The sequence below is a fragment of the Panthera onca genome, chromosome D1, assembly GCF_046562875.1.
Source record: "Panthera onca isolate mPanOnc1 chromosome D1, mPanOnc1 haplotype 2, whole genome shotgun sequence".
Taxonomy (NCBI): Eukaryota; Metazoa; Chordata; class Mammalia; order Carnivora; family Felidae; genus Panthera; species Panthera onca.
The window spans coordinates 106992611-107012110 of record NC_138348.1 but is presented as its reverse complement, the minus strand read 5'-3'; the positions used below and the strand labels follow the sequence as shown (position 1 = coordinate 107012110).

Here is a 19500-nt window from a genome sequence, read left to right as displayed (position 1 = left end):
GCCACATATAGGAAGTATCTTTCTTCTGAAAGAGCTTGTGTTTTTACTTATTTTTTTCAAAATTTTCCAATGTTTATTTTTGAAAAAGAGAGAGAGTGTGTGCATGCAAGAGCATGCTCAAGCAGGGGAGAGGCAGAGAGAGAGGGAGGCACAGAATCTAAAGCCAGGTTCCAGGCTCTGAGCCATCAGCACAGAGCCCAGTGTGGGGCTCAAACTCACAAACCGTGAGATCATGACCAGAGCTAAAGTCAGACGCTTAACCGACTCTGCCACCCAGGTGCCCCAAGAGCTTGTGTTTCTAACTTGAAATAACAAATAGAGCATTTAAGTAAAGCAGAATCACTGAAGGGAGTTCTTGGATTAAAAAGTAGAGAATAAAACATGGGTGGTGCTATCATGCCCCCAAAAAGGTTCTAGTGTCTTTCCCAGCGCTTGTCTGCAGTGGTCCCTGGGGAGGAAGCTAACAAAGCAGACAAGAAGATGCCATCCCATTCAAGGCAGCAAACCAGGGGTGCTTGCGAAGGTGGAAATTATGAAATAGATGATTTTTCCAGGATTCCTCCCTCCAGAACCTGGAGGGAGCAGAGGGTCAGAGATAAAGGAGCCCACGGCGTCCAAGTAAGTGTTCTCTTCCCAGGCTTATAGTAGAATGAGCGGGGTCTGAATGTAGAACTAGGTTCCGATCCCACATCAGATGCAGACTTGCACCTAAAGCGAGTTGTAGTCAACACCTGTGCTTAGTAATACTCTAGGTGTAAAGGACTCAGTAAGGTTACCGGTGCCCTGAGGCTCAGGTATGTCAGCATGTGCTGCTAGAGATACTCACTCCACTGACATGCATCCTCATCACAATGACACAGGAACCCCACTGGTAGCAACTGCACAAGCCCTGCCCATAATAAAGGCTCAGGCTTATATATACACATATGTAATGGCTTTGGGGAATTAACCAAAAGAATCCCAACTTTCAGGAAGGAACAGTGCACCTCAGAATGGGTACTACCAGGTAGGAAGACCCTAGTCAGCAATCATGGCTGAGAGGAAAGGCAGCCGTATTTCTAGAAGCAGTATGAAGCTCTTCTTGAACCTGCTTTGATCTATCCTTCTAGGAAATGCCCAGGCATCCTGGGGAAGAGGGAGCTCAAAGAACCCTACCTTGAGACATCCTACATAAAAACAATCTCCCCTGGACCTGAGAAGGCAGGCAGAAAGGTAAGCGGTTAAGAGGTGGTGGTTCAAGGAATGTTTGAGGCTGTCTCTAGATCAAGGCTGCCATATGGATGCCTAGAGCTAATCCAGTGGACAACCCAGAATCACTTCTGGGTGGGAATAAGGAGTGACAGGAACAATTAAGAGTCAAACACAGAACGATCTAGGTCAGCAATTCACAAACTTTGAGGTCTCAGGGCCCCTTTGTTGTCTTAGAATTTTTTTAGTTCCCCAAAGAAAGGTTGTTTATGTTGGTTGTATATTGATATCTACTATGTTAGAAACTAAAATAGATTCTTTAAAAATATTTATTCATGGGGCGCCTGGGTGGCTCAGTCGGTTAAGCGTCTGACTTTGGCTCAGGTCATAATCTCATAGTTTGTGAGTTTGAGCCCCACATCAGGCTCTGTGCTGACAGCTCAGAGCCTGGAGCCTGGTTCAGATTCTGTGTCTCCCTCTCTCTCTTCCTATCCCCTCCTTGCACTCTGTCTCTCAAAAATACATAAATGTTAAAAAAAAATAGAAAAAAAATTACCAGTTGTTTTCCTTGTAGGTAAAGAATTACTTTGCTCATTTTTGAGGAAATGTCTACCAAATACCCAGGTCTAAATAACCATAATTTGCCCAGTAGCCTTAATTTCAAGTAAAAAATACAGTACTTTCTCTTTCCCCCACCTCCGCAAAAAAAGGCAAGTTTAGCTTACAACGCAAACAATTACACAAGTACTCTTTTTTAAGACAAGCATGCAGAAGTGCTTTATGCATACATTCCATTTTGTTACCCAGAATATAAAAATAATGTATATCCAAGGTTCAAGTTTCAGTAAAATTAATACGTTACACTGCTTCATTGAGAATATTCTCAAATCAAACTGATTTTTTTTAACGTGAGTATGTGACAGTGAAAATACATCTCTATAAAATTTGGTGCCACTGCCTTGATTCATACTAAGACACCAGTGCATTTACCCACCAATGGTTATATACCATCATCACCCATGTCAACACAGTGGGGGAAAAAAAACCCTAATGTTTTGATATTATTATGAAAGTAGTTTGTACCTCATGGACCCCCTCTAGAGACCTTCCTGGGGTCCATGGAATTCACTGAGAGTTGCTGATCTAGGTCAGTTGTTCTCAAACTTGACTGCTCATGAAAATGGTTGAGAAGATTTTTAAAATCCTGATGCCAAGCCATACCTTTGACTAGTTAAATCAGAATTGTGGGGGGTAGGGCTCAGGCATCAGTATTTTTTAAATCTCCTCCAGTGATTCCAGTGTATGTCCAAATTTGAGAACCAGCGATCTAAGTTCACTTCAGTTCAGTTCCTTTTGGGATAGCAAATGAAGAGATGTGGGAGCTCTGAGCCCCCAGGAAGTACCAGCAAGCTCAGCCATCTACCAGACACTGTAGGTATAGGCTGGTGTATTCATATGAAGTCCCAGAAAATAATTTGTGATGCCTGATTCCCAGACTGTGACCCATGTGTCATCACTATTGCTAAATACAGTAGTACATGATATTCAAGAATGCATATAAGTACTGGCCAAGGACTCCAGACTAGTATTCTAAACCTCTGATCCTTATTCACTTTGTGTCTTGGCCAAAATGCTAGCTTCTTTGTTTCCTTGCATGTAAAGTGGTGATGATAATAATACCTATCTCAGTGGGTTGGTGACAGAATTGAATGAGCACATACATGGTAATTCTTAGAACAGCTTCTTGCACATTGGAAGCATTATTTTAAGTGTTGGCTATTAATATTATATTCTAAAATGTTTCATTTCTGTCTTTTTGTTCAATGACATCAAAATGCCTATTAGGTAATATTTCTTGAATAAATCTATCTAGAGGCAGCACACTAGAATAAAAGAGATAGTGTAAAGTGTGGCTTCATCACTCATTGTGTCAGCTTGCATGAGTTACTTAGACTTCCTAAGTCCAAGCCTTATCCATAAAGTATGGATTGTGCATTCAAGATATATGCACGTGAAGTACCTGGTACATAGTAGATGATCACTAAACTATAGCTTTTATAATTTTAAAATCTTATGTAAGTCATCCTATTTGGGCTTTAGATTCTAAATGGGAAAGTGGGCATAATGGCTTCCATTAAACCCATTTTGAATGGTGAATATGCTAATCTCATCATTCAGCATATGCAGCAATCTTTACCATTGTGCTATAGAAATGAGGGCACACATTCTCTATGTGTTCAGTGTCCTAGAGACCTTTCCCACTGGCCCGCCACAAAGCCTAACCCTTTCACCACTTAAGACATTTTTCCACTTTAAAGAAATGTGTTTCTGGAAGGTCCTTGTTAAGATGTGCATAGAAAGGATGATGGGTACACCTTAGCTTTTAGTTACTGCAGTATGTAACCAAATAAATGATGGGCTTAATGAATTCAGTGAAGTCCAGAATTCAGATTTTAGAAGTTCTTTAGTGTTTCCTAGTTGAATACCCAGAGACAGAAAACGATAGTAAAAAGAAGGAAGAGAAGAAGAGGAAGAAACATGCTAATGTGCTGAATCTGTCTCTCTCATCTTCAGGCTAGTGTTAGCTATTATTACTTCCATTTTATAGGTAAGAAAATGGAGGACTTGAAGAGTTTTGTGACCTAACATTTACAGATAAGTGATAAGAACTGAGACTCAAATCACATCTGACTCCAAACACATGCTTTTAAGGGCTAAAGCCTATTATTAAATATATATATATATATATATATATATATATATATATATATATATATATATATATAGCAGAGGACAAGAGGCAGAGTGAGTGTTGCAGGAGGCATGAGAACCCCTAACCTTGGGACTAGTGTTCCTTATAAAAGTGACCCCCAGAGCGCTCCCCCACCTGTTCCTCTATGGAAGACACAGTGAAAAGACAGTGGTCTACGAATCAGGAAGCAGACCCTCACCAGACACTGAATTTGCCAGTATCTTGATCTTGGACTTCCCAGAACTGTGAGAAATAAATTTCTACTGTTTATAAGCCCCCATCAACTATTGCTTTCTGTTATAGCAGCCCAAATGGACTAAAAAAAAAGAGAGAGAGAGAAATGATAATAATGAGGGACTTGCTGAGTACTTTGACAAAAAAAGCCCACCAACAGCATTGAAGTTCTGCTTTAAAATAATCCAAAAACAGGGGCACCTGGGTGGCTCAGTTGGTTAGATATCCAACTCTTGCTTCTGGCTCAGGTTATGATCTCACAGTTCGTGGGACTGAGCCCTGCATCAGGCTCTGTGCTGATGGTGTGGAGCCTGCTGTGGGATTCTCTACCTCCCCGTCTCTCTGCCCTTCCTGTGTCTGTCTCTCTCTCTCAAAATAAATAAATAAACTTTAAAAATAAAATAATCCAAAACAAAGCTAACACAATCACATGTGCATGTTGTAGCTGTTGCAGATTTTAGAAAATACTTTGGTTCTGAATTTTCTGTGCAATTTCATCTTCCATCACTAAAAAGCACCAGCCCACCAAATCAGACCTTCCTTTCTTATTCATATTGCCCACTCTGCCTGAAATACTCTTTTCTCTCTCCCTACCCAGAGTTTGTGTTTCCTCTCAAAGCTCAAATCCGGTCTTAATCCTCTATAAAATTCCCACGTGTTTTCCTGTCTTCTCAACTCGTGTTGCCACACATCTCATGACTTATGGTATTTGTGCACAGTATTGTCTCATATTCTTCATTCATTGTGTTTGAATTCTAACTGGATTCTCATAGGGTGTGTATTCTCTTAATTCTTTTTTTTCAGAATGAAAAGACTTTTTTTCTTTTTTCATTTTTTTATTTTTTTTATTTATTTTTTTTTTTTTTTGAGAGAGCAAGCTAGCGGAGGGGCAGAGGGAGAGAAAGAGAGGACCCCATGCTCAGTGCAGAGCCCAGTGCAGGGCTTCAACTCACCACCTGGAGATCATGACCTGAGCCAAAACAAAGAGTCAGGCACTTACCTGACTGAGCCACCCAGGTGCACCTCTTTTTCCTCTTTTAGAGTGAAAGTCTTATTGTATAATTTGTAGTAAAATTTATAAATAAAGTATGAAGAAGGAAACAAATACATACAAAGTCCCACCAACCAGGGAAGTAACCATACTAACCTTTTGATTAATAAGCTTGTAAGCAATCCACTCTTTACACACACACACACACACACACACACACACACGGGCCTACACATGCCTACAGAAAATTTTATAAAAATTAAAAGCTGATTTAACTTTCTTTTCATTGACTAATTCTTTATGGATATCTTTTTATATTGATAAATATAGAATATCATCATTTATAATGACCACAAGGTTTATAATTGTATGGGTGCATCCTCAATGACGTTTGATGATGAATGACGCCATTCTGTAATTGATGGGCATTAAATTGCTTCTCACTTTTGTTATCATAAACAATGCCGAGGAAACAACTTTGTACAAATGCCCTTTCATAATTTGCCAATAATCTCATTGAAATAAATTCCTAGAATTATCATTGTTTGTTGGGATTCTTGTTTTCTTCACTTCTGTTCCCTCTAACATATGATACAGAACTACGTGCAAAGAAAATACAAGCCAGATAGCCCGGGGGTAATTCAGCCTGGCGGATACAGGAAGTCTCCACCATACACTGAATAACAAATAGAAATGTAGATACATTTCTCTGAGAAGAACATACTCAGCCTAACTCCAAACACCCTGTATCTTCCCAGGAAAATGGCTTTTGATTTTTACTCAAGAGAAAGTTGTTAATGCTGATGAAGAGACAGAGCAAGTTAACAATCTGCTGTTAAGGAAAAAATAAAAATAAATACATGGATGGAATGCCTGTCAACTAAAATAGCTGTCAGAAACATAACAGAAACCAAGAAAGGAAGATGGTTGCTTTAGATTATAATTCAGAACCTGAACGCAAGTTCTTTTAGTAGCACCAATGACTAGTTCAAATACCAGTTTCCAAAAGTATATTTAAAATAAAATGTACCTAAGTATGTTCGTAATACAATGTCATTGATACAGAGCCAAACCAACTGCATTATTTCTATGCAATATAGAAATATATGGAAAATATATCCTACATCACATCTACCTAAATTTGGTTAAATATAACCAAATCATAAGCTGGGGGTCTGCTGGTACAAGTCTATATATCGTTTACTTTGGCCAAATGTCTGTCACTGGTGCTTTGTGTTGAAGAATCTTCACAGCCTGAGCCTCAGTATCCTCATCATAAAACAAGAGTGGCCAAAAATAAACTCAAATGCACCTTCTAGTAATGAAATTCTAAGATCCTATCAATCCTTGAGAAGCAGACTTCCTGGAGAGAACTACTCATTGAAGAATATTTATTTTTTGTTGGGACCCGATTAGACTAAGTGATAATAGATTTAAAATGACTTGAGAGGAACCCTGTGTAACACTAATTGCTAATTACATTTTTATGCTAATCGTAATTATTAAAATGTAGAAAGGAAGAATTACTTATCTGTAATGAAATAGAATTTGAAAAGGCAATGCTTGTAAATATTTTCAAATTATTTGAAATAATTATAAATTATTTGATAATAATAATTATAAAATAATTATAAAATTATATAAATAATAATTTTATATATAAAATAATAATTATAAAATTATTTGACAAGACTCCCACCACCAACCAAGAGGGAAAAGCAAGGGCTAGATTTGCCCTACCCCAAGAAATAATTTAAAAATTGGAGAAAATATATGGAAAGATAATTTTCAAAATGTCGGATATCAGAAAACAAAGGATAGTGATCTTTAAGAGTCAGGAAACCAAAGTGAGCCCTATGATTACACCAACATACTACCTAGAGAGAATTCACATGCAGTAGCACAGGGAAAGGGAAATTAGGAAGATTCCATTAAACTCTCTGAGCTGAAAAGACAGAGCCAGGACAATGGGAAAACACAGGAGACTGGACTTCACAAAATAGTGTATTGGAGAGTAGAGAGCTGCAGAGAATCTTCTTTGAGTCTTCAGCTGAGAGTACATATCAGATCATGTGTGACAAGACACTGCCCAAGGCTAGGAACTAATACATCCTAAGAGATTTATTATATGAACTGGCTCACACAATTTTGGAGACAGAGAAGTCCCATCATCTGCAGTTTGCAAAATGCAGAACCAAGAAAGCCAGTGGTGTTATTTATTCCAAGTCCAAAGGCTGGAGAATTGGGGGATCAATGGTATAAGTCACAGTCCAAGTGTGAAGGCCCAAGGACCAGGAGCAATGGTGTCCAAGGGCAAGAGAAGGCAGATATCCCAGCTCAAGCAAAAAGAGCAGATGTGCCCTTCTTCCACCATTTTGTTCTATTCACGCTTTCAACAGATTGGATGAGGCCCACTCACATTGTCCAAAGTAATCTTCTTTACTCAGTCTACCAATGCAAATGCTTATCTCTTTCAGAAACACCCTCACAGGCACCCCCAGAAATAATGTTTTACCAGCTATATGGGCAACCCCTTGTCTAGTCAAGCAAAAAAGATTTTGCATCAGTAATAAAGAAAATTAGCCCTAGATTAAATGTGTTCTGTCCCGCCTAACAAGTTTATAATCCCAGAAAGGACTGACCTGTTTCAAAGAAAATTAACCATATCACTAACCACAACAAGAATATTCATAGGAATAACTTCAAATGACCTAATAGGGTGTAGCTGGAATCTCTGAAGGAGGCAAAGGAGAGGAGGAGACAGAAAGAAATATTGATTAAATACATCTTGAAAATACAAATGACAGGATAGTATCCTACATTCTTTAAAATATCTAATATTGAAAAGCATTTTAAGTATAAATTTAAAAAAAGTTTTGGGGCACCTGGGTGGCTCAGTTGGTTAAGTGTCCGACTTCGGCTCAGGTAATGATCTCACGGTTCATGGGTTCGAGTCCCACGTTGGGCTCTGTGCTGACAGCTCAGCCTGGAACCTGCTTCGGATTCTGTGTCTCCCTCTCTCTTTGTCCCTGCCCTGCTCACACTCTGTGTCTCTCTCTCCCTTGAGAATAAACATAAAAACATTTTAAAAAAGAAAATCTTAAAAAGAAATATGTAAGATTTTCAGATGTGAATAAAATATAGATTATGGCATGCCGCCATTCCTGTGCAAGAAAGAAACAACCCAGACAATTTGAAAAATATATATATATTGAAAATATTTAAATATTTATATATACAAATAAATATAAATAATATAAATATGAATATAAGTATTCAAGCGCTAGAGCAGCAAAGAATATTCAATAAGCTAAAATTCCAAGAGGGAAGAGTCCTTCTAATTAGAACAGTCCTTCATCAGCCATTTCTTTCCTAGGATATATTTGCTGATTCTAGGTATGAGTTGAGAATCAGCTTTAGGAAGAAGAAAAATGAGTCAGCAAATCTTTTAGTCATCATGGACTTGGAAGCTTCAGGAACTCTAAATACCCAGCTTGTTTCTCCAGAATATGTTAACTAAGTTTTGAGTCTATTTGGAGGGTTTTCAGGATCTGTAAGGAATATTCAGATCTCCTACAGTGGCACATTCTTTAGGAAACAAAGTTCCACTTAAGGAAGGATTCCTGCTTTAAACACACAGCTGTCTGCTCCTCAAGACCGTCGCTAAAGCTGGAAGTGGCATTGGATGGGGAGTCAAAGAGCCAAGATGAAATGCTCTGAAGGGGAGACAGTCTCTCCCACTGTTCTCAGATCTGCATGAATAGAAAATTACCAGGTTCTCGATCAAAAACCAAAGACGACACACTCTGGGTAAAGGGAAGAACCAAAGATAGAGTTAGTCTCTGTCAACCTGCAAACCAGCCTTCGCTCACCTAGGTCACTGATTAGATTAAGGAATCAGCTGCTGATGCCTACACCATAGTGGAGGAAAGGGGCTGCTGTCCTGGCAGGAAATGCCACCGGGGCCCCCCTGCAGGTACTTTACCTCCAAGGTACAGCATACAGCTTGGGAAGCATAAGCATAAGACGAAGAAGGAAAATGTAATCAATATTCATGAGGAAAAAAGTAAGAAGCAGACTCACAGTTACTTCTGATAATAAAGTTAGTCGATAAGGACCTCAAACTGGGTATATCTCATATCTTAAAGAAGTTTGAAGAAAATATGGGCAAATTTGATGAAAAGACGAAGAACCTCCACAAAGAATGGAAACCGCAGAAAGGGATAGAGTGGATACTCTTGAACTATAAAATAATATATCTGAAATGAAAACTCATTGGACATGTGTATAAGCAAAATACGTAATGTGTGGACTTAAAGGCAGCTCAATCCAAACTGAAGCACAGAGAAGGAAAAAATGGGAGTAAAGAGTATGATGTAGGAGGTATGCGAGACACCATGGGTAAAAATTGTGACAAGTAAGTAAAGGGATTTCCAGAAGGACAGGAGAGAAAACCGAGTATTGGTGGGGGAACACTATTTGCATGGATAATGATAATGCTTTTTTCCCAAAATCCATGAAAAATTTCAGCCCCCAAATTTAGAAATCTCAGGGAATTTCAAGCCACATAAATGCAAAGAGAAACATACCTAAGCACATAGTAGTCGTGCTGCTACATTTAAAGCAAAGTGAAAAATTTTGAAGAATACAGAAGAAAAAAAAAAACCCAGCAATCCTCAAAAAAGCAACAATAAGATTTATCATTGACTTTGAAACAGAAACCATGAAATCCAGGAGACAACTGTATAACAATTTTAAAGTGCTGGGGTGGGGGAGAAGCTGACTATCTAGATAGCTTTAAAAATGAAGGAAAAATCTAGATATTTTCAGATGAACAGAAGCTGAAAGAATTTATTGCATATCCACATTTTGGTAAATACTGTGGGAAGTTCTTCAAGGTGAGGATAAAGGAAAGAAAATGGAAGCTCAGATCTGTAGGAAAGAATTAAGAGCAGTAGAAAGGGTAAATGTGGATAGTTATAAAATTATATTGGTTTTTTTATAACAAGATATATCTATGACATAATACAAAAAGAAGAAGACACATGGAGTTAAATTGTAAGATTGTTGGATTGCTCAGGAAATGATAAAAGTGCTCATTTAAGGTAACAGTAAAAAGTTAAAAATTCATGTTATAACCTCTAGGATACATATCAAAAGAATTTGTTCTAAGGAGCTCATAGAAGCAAAGCAAATAATAACACAAATATTTGATTAGTCAATAAAATACAAAAAAAAAAAAAAGTGGGGGGGACGTCTGGGTGGCTCAGTCAGTTAAAACAACCCATCTCCGGTCACGTCCTGATCTCACATCGGGCTCGGAGCCTGAAGCCTGCTTCGGATTCTGTGTCTCCCTCTCTCTCTGCCCCTCTGTTCATGCTCTTTCTCTGTCTCTCTGTCTCTGCCTCTCTCTCTCTCTCTCTCTCTCTCTCTCTCAAAAACAAATAAGCATTAAAAAAATTAATGCAAAAGGATTATAAGAAAAAGAAAAAATGGGACAAAAGAAAAACAAATAGCAAAACGGTATACTTAAGTTCAGTTATATCAGTAATTACATTAAATGTAGGCAAACTATTCATTTTAACTAAACGACAAATGGGGCACTTGGGTGGCTCAGTCAGTTAAGTGTCTGAGTCTTGATTTTAGCTCAGGTCATGATCTCACAGTTTGTGAGATTGGGCCCTACATTGGGCTCATCGCCTTGCAAGAAGCTGGCTTGGGATTCTCTCTCTGTGTGTCCCTCTGCCCCTCCCCAACTCACGTGGGTGCACACTTGTGCACATTCTCTCTCTTCCTCTTCCTTTCCCTCTCCCTCTCCCTTCCTCCCTCAGAAAAAGAAAAAAAACGACAATTGTTGGATTGGGATTAAAAAAATAGAACCATATGATATTTACAGCATATATACCTTACATGTAAGGACACATAACAAATTGAAAGTAAAGAATGTAAATCAGATATACCATGCAAACACTAGCCAAAGGAAGGCTGGTATTGGTATATTAAAATCAAACAAAACAGACTTCAAGTTAAGAAATATAATGAGAAATAAAGCAGTATATTTCATAATGAGGAACAGATCAATTCATTAGCAATAGATAGCATTAGTGAATTTGTGCTTTGCTGATGACATAGTTTCAAGATTTACAAAGCAAAATTGACAGCTTGAAAGAGGAAATAGAAAAATATATATTCATTTTTGTGGGTTTTCCTGTATTTCTCTCAGTTACTGATAAAAGGAAGAAAACAAAAAAATCAGTAAGGATATAGACAGTCTAAAGAGCTCAGCTAAGTAAAATGACAGTCTTTTCGAGTGATTAGGAAACATTTATCACAATAGCTTGAAATAAGTTTTGACCATAGTTCTAAACCTATAAACTATAAAATTTTTAGCAAAAACAATAGGAGGAAATCTTCAGGTTATCAGACTTGGGTAAGAATCTTAGACTTGACCTCAAAATCGCAGTTCATTAAAGGAGGAATCAACAAGTTGTACCTCATCAAAATTAGGATTTTTTTCTCTGCAAAATATTGAGTTATGAGGAAGAAAAGATGAGCTGTAGACTGTGAGAAAGTATTTGCAAGCCATATACCTGATAAAGGACTTGTATCTAGAATATATCAACAACTATCAAAACTCAACAGTATATATATATATATACATATATATACATACATACATATATATATATATATATATATATATACACATTAGAAAATGACAAAGACATGAATGGACATCTCAATGAAGAGAATATGCCAATGGAAAATAAACACATTAAAAGATATCTGACATCATTAGCCATTAAAGAACCACAAATTAAAACCATGAGATATCACTACAAAACTGTCATAATGGCTAAAATAAAAAAAATAGTTGGAACACCAAAAGCTGGTGAATGTGCACAAAACTGGATGACTCATACATTTCTGGTAGAAATACAAATATAGATGATATTTGGAAAACAATTGGCCAGAATTTACACTCTTAGGCATTTATTCCAGTGAAAGAAAAACTTAGTTTCCTACAAAACCTGCAAATGAATGTTTATCGCAGCTGTTTATAATAACCAAAACTTGAAAGCAACCCAAATGCCCTTCAATGGCTGAATGGTTAAACTAATTGTGGTACATCCATATCATGGAGTATTACTCAACAACAAAAGGAAATAAACTATTGATTCCTAGAACTTATGTTCTATGGTGGATCCCAAGGAAATTATGCTGGATGAAAAAAACCATTCTCAAAAGGTTATGTACTATATGATTCCATTTATTTAATATTCTTGAAATAACATAATCATAGAGATGGAAGGGAGACTGGTTGCCAGGGGCTAGAGATTAGGAGGGAGAAGGTAGTATGGCTATAAAGGAGTAACACCAGGGAGCCCTTTGTGGTGGTATGGCTCACTCTTTCATTTGTAGAGGTAGTTACGCAAAGTGACACATGTGATAACATTACGTAGAACTCAAAAAAAAAAAAAAAAAGTTAAGAACATGGCCCCGTTCTACACAGGGGACACTAGGAGATGTGGAGTTTTTAAAACATGTATGAAAATTATCTGATACCTTCCCATCCAAAATACGAAATCTAACCTCCCCCAAATATGGGCCGAGATAACAGATTCACTTCTAACAGAATACGACTTCAGCACTATATACATATATGTGTGACTATATGCCGTTTATATTCATACCTAAGTACTATATATATATCACTTATAATAGATTTGAAAATGTGATATACCTCCCACCTGGCATGGTGTTTCATTCTCCCTCTCCCTCTCTCCATGTTACCCATCACCATACCTTGGGAAATAGATTTGGGGCAGCCTCAACAAGGAATTGGTGATAAATCATAGTTGTTTATACTAGGCAAAATTGTTTACAACTTTAGTTTTAGTTTATTAGAAATGTGAATTACTTTTCTTTGGCTGCATTAACAAATTGCTACAAACAAATAGTACCTAATTCTTATCATAAAATACCTGTAGGTCAGAAGTCCAGGTACAGCATATCTCGGTTTTCTGCTCAGGGTCTCACATGGCTGAAATCGAGGGGTCACATAGACTAAATCCCCATCTGGAGATAAAAGTCTTCTTCCAAATACACTCATGTTTTTGGCAGAATTCATTCCCTTGACATTTTAGGACTCTGACCCCCATTTTCTTCATCGCTATTAGCTGGGGGTTGCTTTCAACAGCTAGAAAGTATTCTCTGGTGCTCCCCACATGGTCCTTGTGATAAGCAGGTCCTTGTGATAGGCGTTTACTTTCTTCCCTGAAGCTAGCTGGACAGTCTGACACTTTTGCTTTATTTTAAAAGGCTCACCCAGTTAGGTCAGGCCCACCCAGATAAGCCGCCTTTGGATTAATGAAAAGTCAACTAACTGGTTACAAAACTAAGCATGAGAAATCTCATCACTTTTACAGATTCCACATACTCCAGGTGAGGACATTATCAGGGCATGTATATCGGGGTGGGGGAGGGAGGCTGGAATCGTAGAGACTAACTTAGAATTCTGCCTACCACAGCTCCCCTCTTTCTGAATGCAGGATCCATCGTTGTTCATGTAAACAATGAGGTGTGGCTAAATGCTAATAAGTTGTTTTTTCCACCTAGTGTGCTCATTTATTTGTTTATTTAGGAATTGATTTTCTAGGACTGCAAAAAATTATTTGAGACAGATTATATTTAGATTAATAGCACTGAAAAGTGGAAAGATAAAAGGCACATAACAAAAGAAAGTTGGTATTAGGAAAGTTCTCCTTTGAACATAAAGCTCAGCTCTGCTTCTTAGCTTCTAAGACAGAGATGGAAATAAGATGAGGTCTTGTTCGTATAAATCGTGCTTGCTAGAGAGGAAACCTGCAATTCATAGGAAAGACAGACTTTTTTTTTTTTATCTTGAGATCAGAACTAGTGATCTAGGACACTCTAGTGTCCTAGAGTTCCCAGGACACTCTAACATTCTTCACAAAAGGAAATTTAAATGAAAATGTCTTCCGTGCAGTTTCTGTCTTATAAAAATCTGTATTTTTCAAATACAGCTTTTACCCTTCTGTGAAAGCCTTGAGTGTGGAGAACAGCAGTCCCAAAATGTAACTCTGTTCCAGACTTTGCAAGCATTTACATGAATGCTTCATAATAACCATATGATGTGGGTATTACTATAATTATTCTTATTAATAGAAGAACCTGAGTCTTATACAGGTTAGGTAATTTCCCCATAGATTAACTGGATAAAGGGATGAATTTTGGAAAACAACGAGGAGCTAATAGTTAACCAGTCTCTTGGACATTGTCAAATATCCCCTGCCTCCATCAAGGTTTGGACGAGAGCTGAATGTCATCCAATTCATAATTGACACCAACAGCATTTAAGAGCTGAGTGGTCTCTGCTGTTGATTGAATGGAAATGCATGTGCTCTGTCATCTAGAGAGAAGACACAGCAAGGTTGATGTGTAAGTGGAAAAATTGAAAAGTAGCCTTATATTATTGCCTTATTGGAAGGCAGCTCCATTTCCGGGTGGAGGTGAGGGAATGGGTGAGCTGCTAATTGAGAACAGATGGAAGAAAAAGTAAATTTCTGGATGTTTGAGTGCAATAAGGTGTGGATGAAGCACAGGGGTAACCCCGGACCTCTTTTCAGAAGAGTGACTTGATAGGAAAGGAAGAGAAAGAACAGGGAAGAGTAGGACCAAGGGGGGAATGAAGTAAAGGTGTAGAAGCAACAACAAAAGTTGTGGGGCTCCTGTGTCTCACTGGACCGGGAGACAAATATTCAGGTCCTGACTGTGTTGCAAAGTTGTTAGGGTCCTTGAGCAAGCACATCCAACCAGCCTGAACTTCACTTTCCTCTTCACTAAAATGGAGATTTTAATAATTCTGCTGTTACTTCCCAGAGGTTTATTGGTATCATTCATTCATTAATAAGACCTTACCTGATACATTTTATGCATCAAGAGCTGTTCTAAGTGGTGGGGATAAAAGATAAAAGACCTGATATTTACCCTCATAGCCTTAAGTCCCTTTCAGAAGAAGGCAGGAATGGAGAAAGAAAGGTCGGAAAAATGATATATGTATATGAACTATCTCCGTCCTCGAGATATTCACAGTCTTAGAGGGTAACAGGAGATGTGATGAAAGCCTTTTAGAGGCTTTTAGAGGCACATAAAGTAGATTGTGACATGTTGAGTGTGTATTCGAAAAGGATGTCTTGGAGAAGCTATTCCCAGCTTCAGTACCGGAAGTGGGAACTGACAAGTCTTGAGCAGAGAAATAGGAGGGAGTGTGGTTGGGTGTGGATGTGGAGAAAAGGCTGAAACAATAGTGAAAAGAGCAAAGCTTTGGAATTGGTAAGCCCTGGATGCAAATGTCAGGTGTATTGTTTACTGCCTGAGTAATGACAGGTTCTTCACAGGATTACCAGGAGGATTGCAGGAAATTTTTAGAAAACAGCAAAAACTCAGTACATGATAGCTGGTATAATGATGCTTATTTCAGTTAGTGAGAACTCGTGCAAAGGCATAAGGTCATGAGGAAGTATTAGCATGGATGGGAGAAGTGGACCTCAAGGTGAGATTATCAGGATTCCAGGTAGGAAAGGTTGAAGGCTCATCTTAGGCAGTGACAGGAAGATTGGAGACATGGGGGAGGACAGGAAAGGGTGGAGTGTCTAGGAAATGGTGAGGGGACATCTGCTTAGGCGTGGCTCCTCGTTATGTGTCAGTGCTCTTCATGGAGGTGGGAAATAAGATGAAGAAACAAGTCTGCCAGTGAGGCATGGTGTGGAGGACTGGAGCGAGGGACAGAGATGAAGAATTTGCATTTGTGCCTGTTGAATTTGAGGTGTCTCTGGGCCACCCAAGAGGAGGCATTCAGGAATGAGCATGTGAACTGGGGATTTAGTTTTGAGAGGCTGTAACATATGGATAGCAGCAGAAACTCCTGGTGTGGATGAGATCACCATGGGAGGAGGGGAGGATCAGGGACAGAGCCCTGAATAACAGCAGTCTGGGTGGGTTGAGAAGGAGAAGCTTCCCCAGGAGGAAAGGACAGTGCGCGTGTAATGACTTAATGTATTCCCAGGAGCTGATTCGTGGCCCTTCCTCTTTCCCTCCCTGGATCCCTGTCTCCTGTCTTAGACTCTCAGACTTCCTGAGTTGTTCTACAATGCTACTTCCAGGGGTACATCTCCCCTTCCCCCCCCCGCCCCCCCCCCCACATACACACAGGTTTTAGCTTATCTGGTAAAATTAAATCAGAAGAAACCCCAAAGAAACATAACCGGTGGTATAACAGAGGCACCTGCGGTGAGCGGGCTGGTAGCAATCTGTGCTCCGCTGACTGCCCTTCCCAGGACACCTAAAATCTCATCATTTACATCTCCCATGTACATCCCCAGTCCTTGATAAAGGCATATGAAAAAGCAAAGATGGAAAGAACAGAAAGCAGCAAACGGAATATAAAACAGTGCTCCCACCCCCATTCCGCCCCCTCTTCAAGCAGGAGGAAAAAAACCTGAGGAGAAATGAGGAGGTGGGAAGACACTTTCAGGCAGCAGATGATTCTTCAGACATAGGGAGCCTGGTGTTCCATTGTTCCCTCCTTGGTCTACAGCACCATGCTGTTCCTCATGCAGAGCAGTAAGAGTTTTTCACATATTATCACCAGCAGGACCTACCAAGCCATATGGATGCGTGGGGCACTCAAGATTCTCAGGTAGAGCTATGCTGATATGAAACACATCTACATATTCATAAGTACCGGGATTTGAGATGTAGACTCCAGATTGTACCAGGTGTTCTGGCTACTGAATCAGAAAGTTTATTTAGTGCCTTATTCCGAAAATAGGGGAACAGAACGTCACCACTAGAATTCTCAGGGGATGGCTTGCTCTCCCACTCAGATGGGGGCCCATGATCTTTTTTGTATCTCACTCATGTTCTTCAAGACTGTCTAGTGTGAGAGTGTACAACCAGCACATGGACAGGCAACCTGTGGTCTGTTTCATCTGTGGGTCTCTTGTACCTACAGCAGCTTCTCATCTGTTGGTCCCCCTTGCGAATGTGACTTCAAATCACTTCCTGGATGAGATAAGAACTGTGTGGACTCTTCTTTCTCCAAATGCTCCCCCACACCTCTAAGCCTCCAGATGTATATCAGGAAGCTGGCTCCGTGCTGGCATGTAGCATACACTTGATAGATGGTAACTACCACCATGCATTCCTGTAGCATATATTTCAAACACAGAATTCTCTTCTCCCCTAAACTCTTATTTCATAAGCCTTGCATGCATGTAGGGCATATAGATTCTCAATAATCTACATGGACTATTGAGATGTGTAAGCACCACCAGGGATGATGTTTGAACATGACCAAAGCTTGCTGATGGTTATTGCTTCTTCCAATCATCATAGGGATCCTGACTCCCACTCATGGAGGCTGTTGCTGGAAATGTCATTAAAGCAATTATGTCTCAGCTCTGAGAAGGAGCAACTAAGACTACAAGGCTGTTGGCATCCATGTCATCTAGATTCCATTCGTTCTAGGACTGCACGTGCAGGTGACTAAGTACATATTTGGAAAACTAGGAATGGGAAGAGAGTATCAGCTACTTAATACCTTCCTAGAAGTTCTTCTTCATTCTTTTCTTCCTTCCTTCCTTCCTTCCTTCCTTCCTTCTTTTCTTCCCTCCTTCCTACATTTCTTCTTTCCTTTTCTTCCTTCCTCCCTCCCTTCCTTTCTTCCTTCTTTCCTTCTTTCCAACAATAGTTACCATGTACCTTGTATGCACCAGGCTGTCATTATTCTAGGTATTGGGGATATGAGAGTGAACAACACAGACTAGACCCTGTTTTCCAAGGAACTTATATTCTGCGTAGGAGATAACAACAAACAATTGTATCAAAAAAAAGCCAATTTCAGAGGGCAGTGTGTGCAATTGAAAACAACAAAACAGATAAAGAGGCATAAGCAACTAGAGTAGATGGGGGAGGAGGGAAAGCTTCTCTGAAGATCTAACATTTGCACTGAAACCTAGATAACAAGAAGCTTGCTCACGTGGTGGGAAAGAACCCTGCTGCTGGTCAACATTGGCAAGAACTTTGGATTCGTTCTAATTAGAAGCCGCTAAAAGGCCTTGAGGAAAGGAATGAAATCATCTCATCTGTGTTATTTAAGATAAATTCTTGCAGGTGGATAGAGAATGGAGTGAAACAAATCATTCTCATCCCTTCATAATCACTCCTATTATTGGATTTAAAAGTAATTCAGCAGAACCTCCAATCAGTCACTTGGCTATTGCCAAGGCTCTTTGTCAACTGCACACTACAATATTTGGTCCCCACAGCAGACGTTTAAGAGAATGTGAAGTAGGTCTGAAGACAATGCGAAGAGAAATTTGACTGTGTGTATTCTGGCACACAAGTTCTCCTTTGTGGCCTCACCTACATTTTAACTCCCACAATGCAGACAGTCTCAACCCTACACCTCTGTCTGCTGCTCAATCTTGACTGTAAACTAGAATTTCCCAGGGAGCCTTTAAAGATGGATGCCCAGGCCACCCTCAACCAGACCCATTAAATCAGAATCTCAAGGGTGAGTCCCAGGCTTTGGTGTTTTTCTTAAATCTCCTCAGGAGATCCCTCTGGGCAGCAAAGGCAACCACTGCCTCACAAAAACGAGCATTTTAGAGCATCAGATGTGATGACAAGTGGCATGAGACCACAAGAAATGTGCCGTCCTGCTGCTGTGTCCCTGAAGGGCCCAAGAAAACAGCAACCATGTGTTTCCAGCTGCTGGGCAGAGCATTCTGAAGCCTGACGAGTGCATACAAGCTCAAGCAGGGGGCCACTGTACGGTCGACAGCATATGTTGCTCTGCAGTGGGGTGCCCAGATTTGCAAATGAGCCTGGAGGACATAATGCCTCTTCAGAAGGAACTTTGGGGACCTTGACACACTCTACTTAAAAAGAATAAATGAAACAAAGGATGATTTCATCCAAATAGGGTGCCTGTGCAAGTAGCACCATAAAGATAGATACCACCCCTGCTCTGAAGTGCCTAACATCCTACAGAGCTCAAAATGTGAAAGCTAATGCATCTTGTCAAGCTCTAAAATAAGGGAGGCAGCTTTCCCACTTTCCTATTTCGTTTTTCTACATTTGTGATGCTTAGTTGCTAGGTTAAAACAAAAAGGAAAAGAGAAAAGAGAGGGAAAAAAAGTGCTAGCAAAATGAGGGATGGCAGTTTAGTGAGTTGGCATGGTCCAATGAGGCAAGTTTTCACTAGTGTCTGTGGTGGTGGTTTGTTTTGGTTTACTTTTTGATGATA

General features: G+C 39.5%; 1 long non-coding RNA gene across 2 annotated transcripts in view; it reads left to right on the top strand.

Moving 5' to 3' along the window:
• The first annotated feature begins 869 nt into the window (after positions 1 to 869).
• Positions 870 to 19500, top strand: part of LOC132660825 (uncharacterized) — a 44720-nt gene continuing 26089 nt past the window's right edge. The window contains exons 1-3 of one of the 2 annotated variants that reach the window (XR_013550336.2): positions 870 to 1006; positions 1110 to 1212; positions 5763 to 6152. This is a non-coding gene — a long non-coding RNA (uncharacterized LOC132660825). Of the gene's footprint in view, positions 1007 to 1109; positions 1213 to 5762; positions 6153 to 19500 lie in introns of those variants that run through there. The other variant, XR_013550337.1, reaches the window with a different exon arrangement.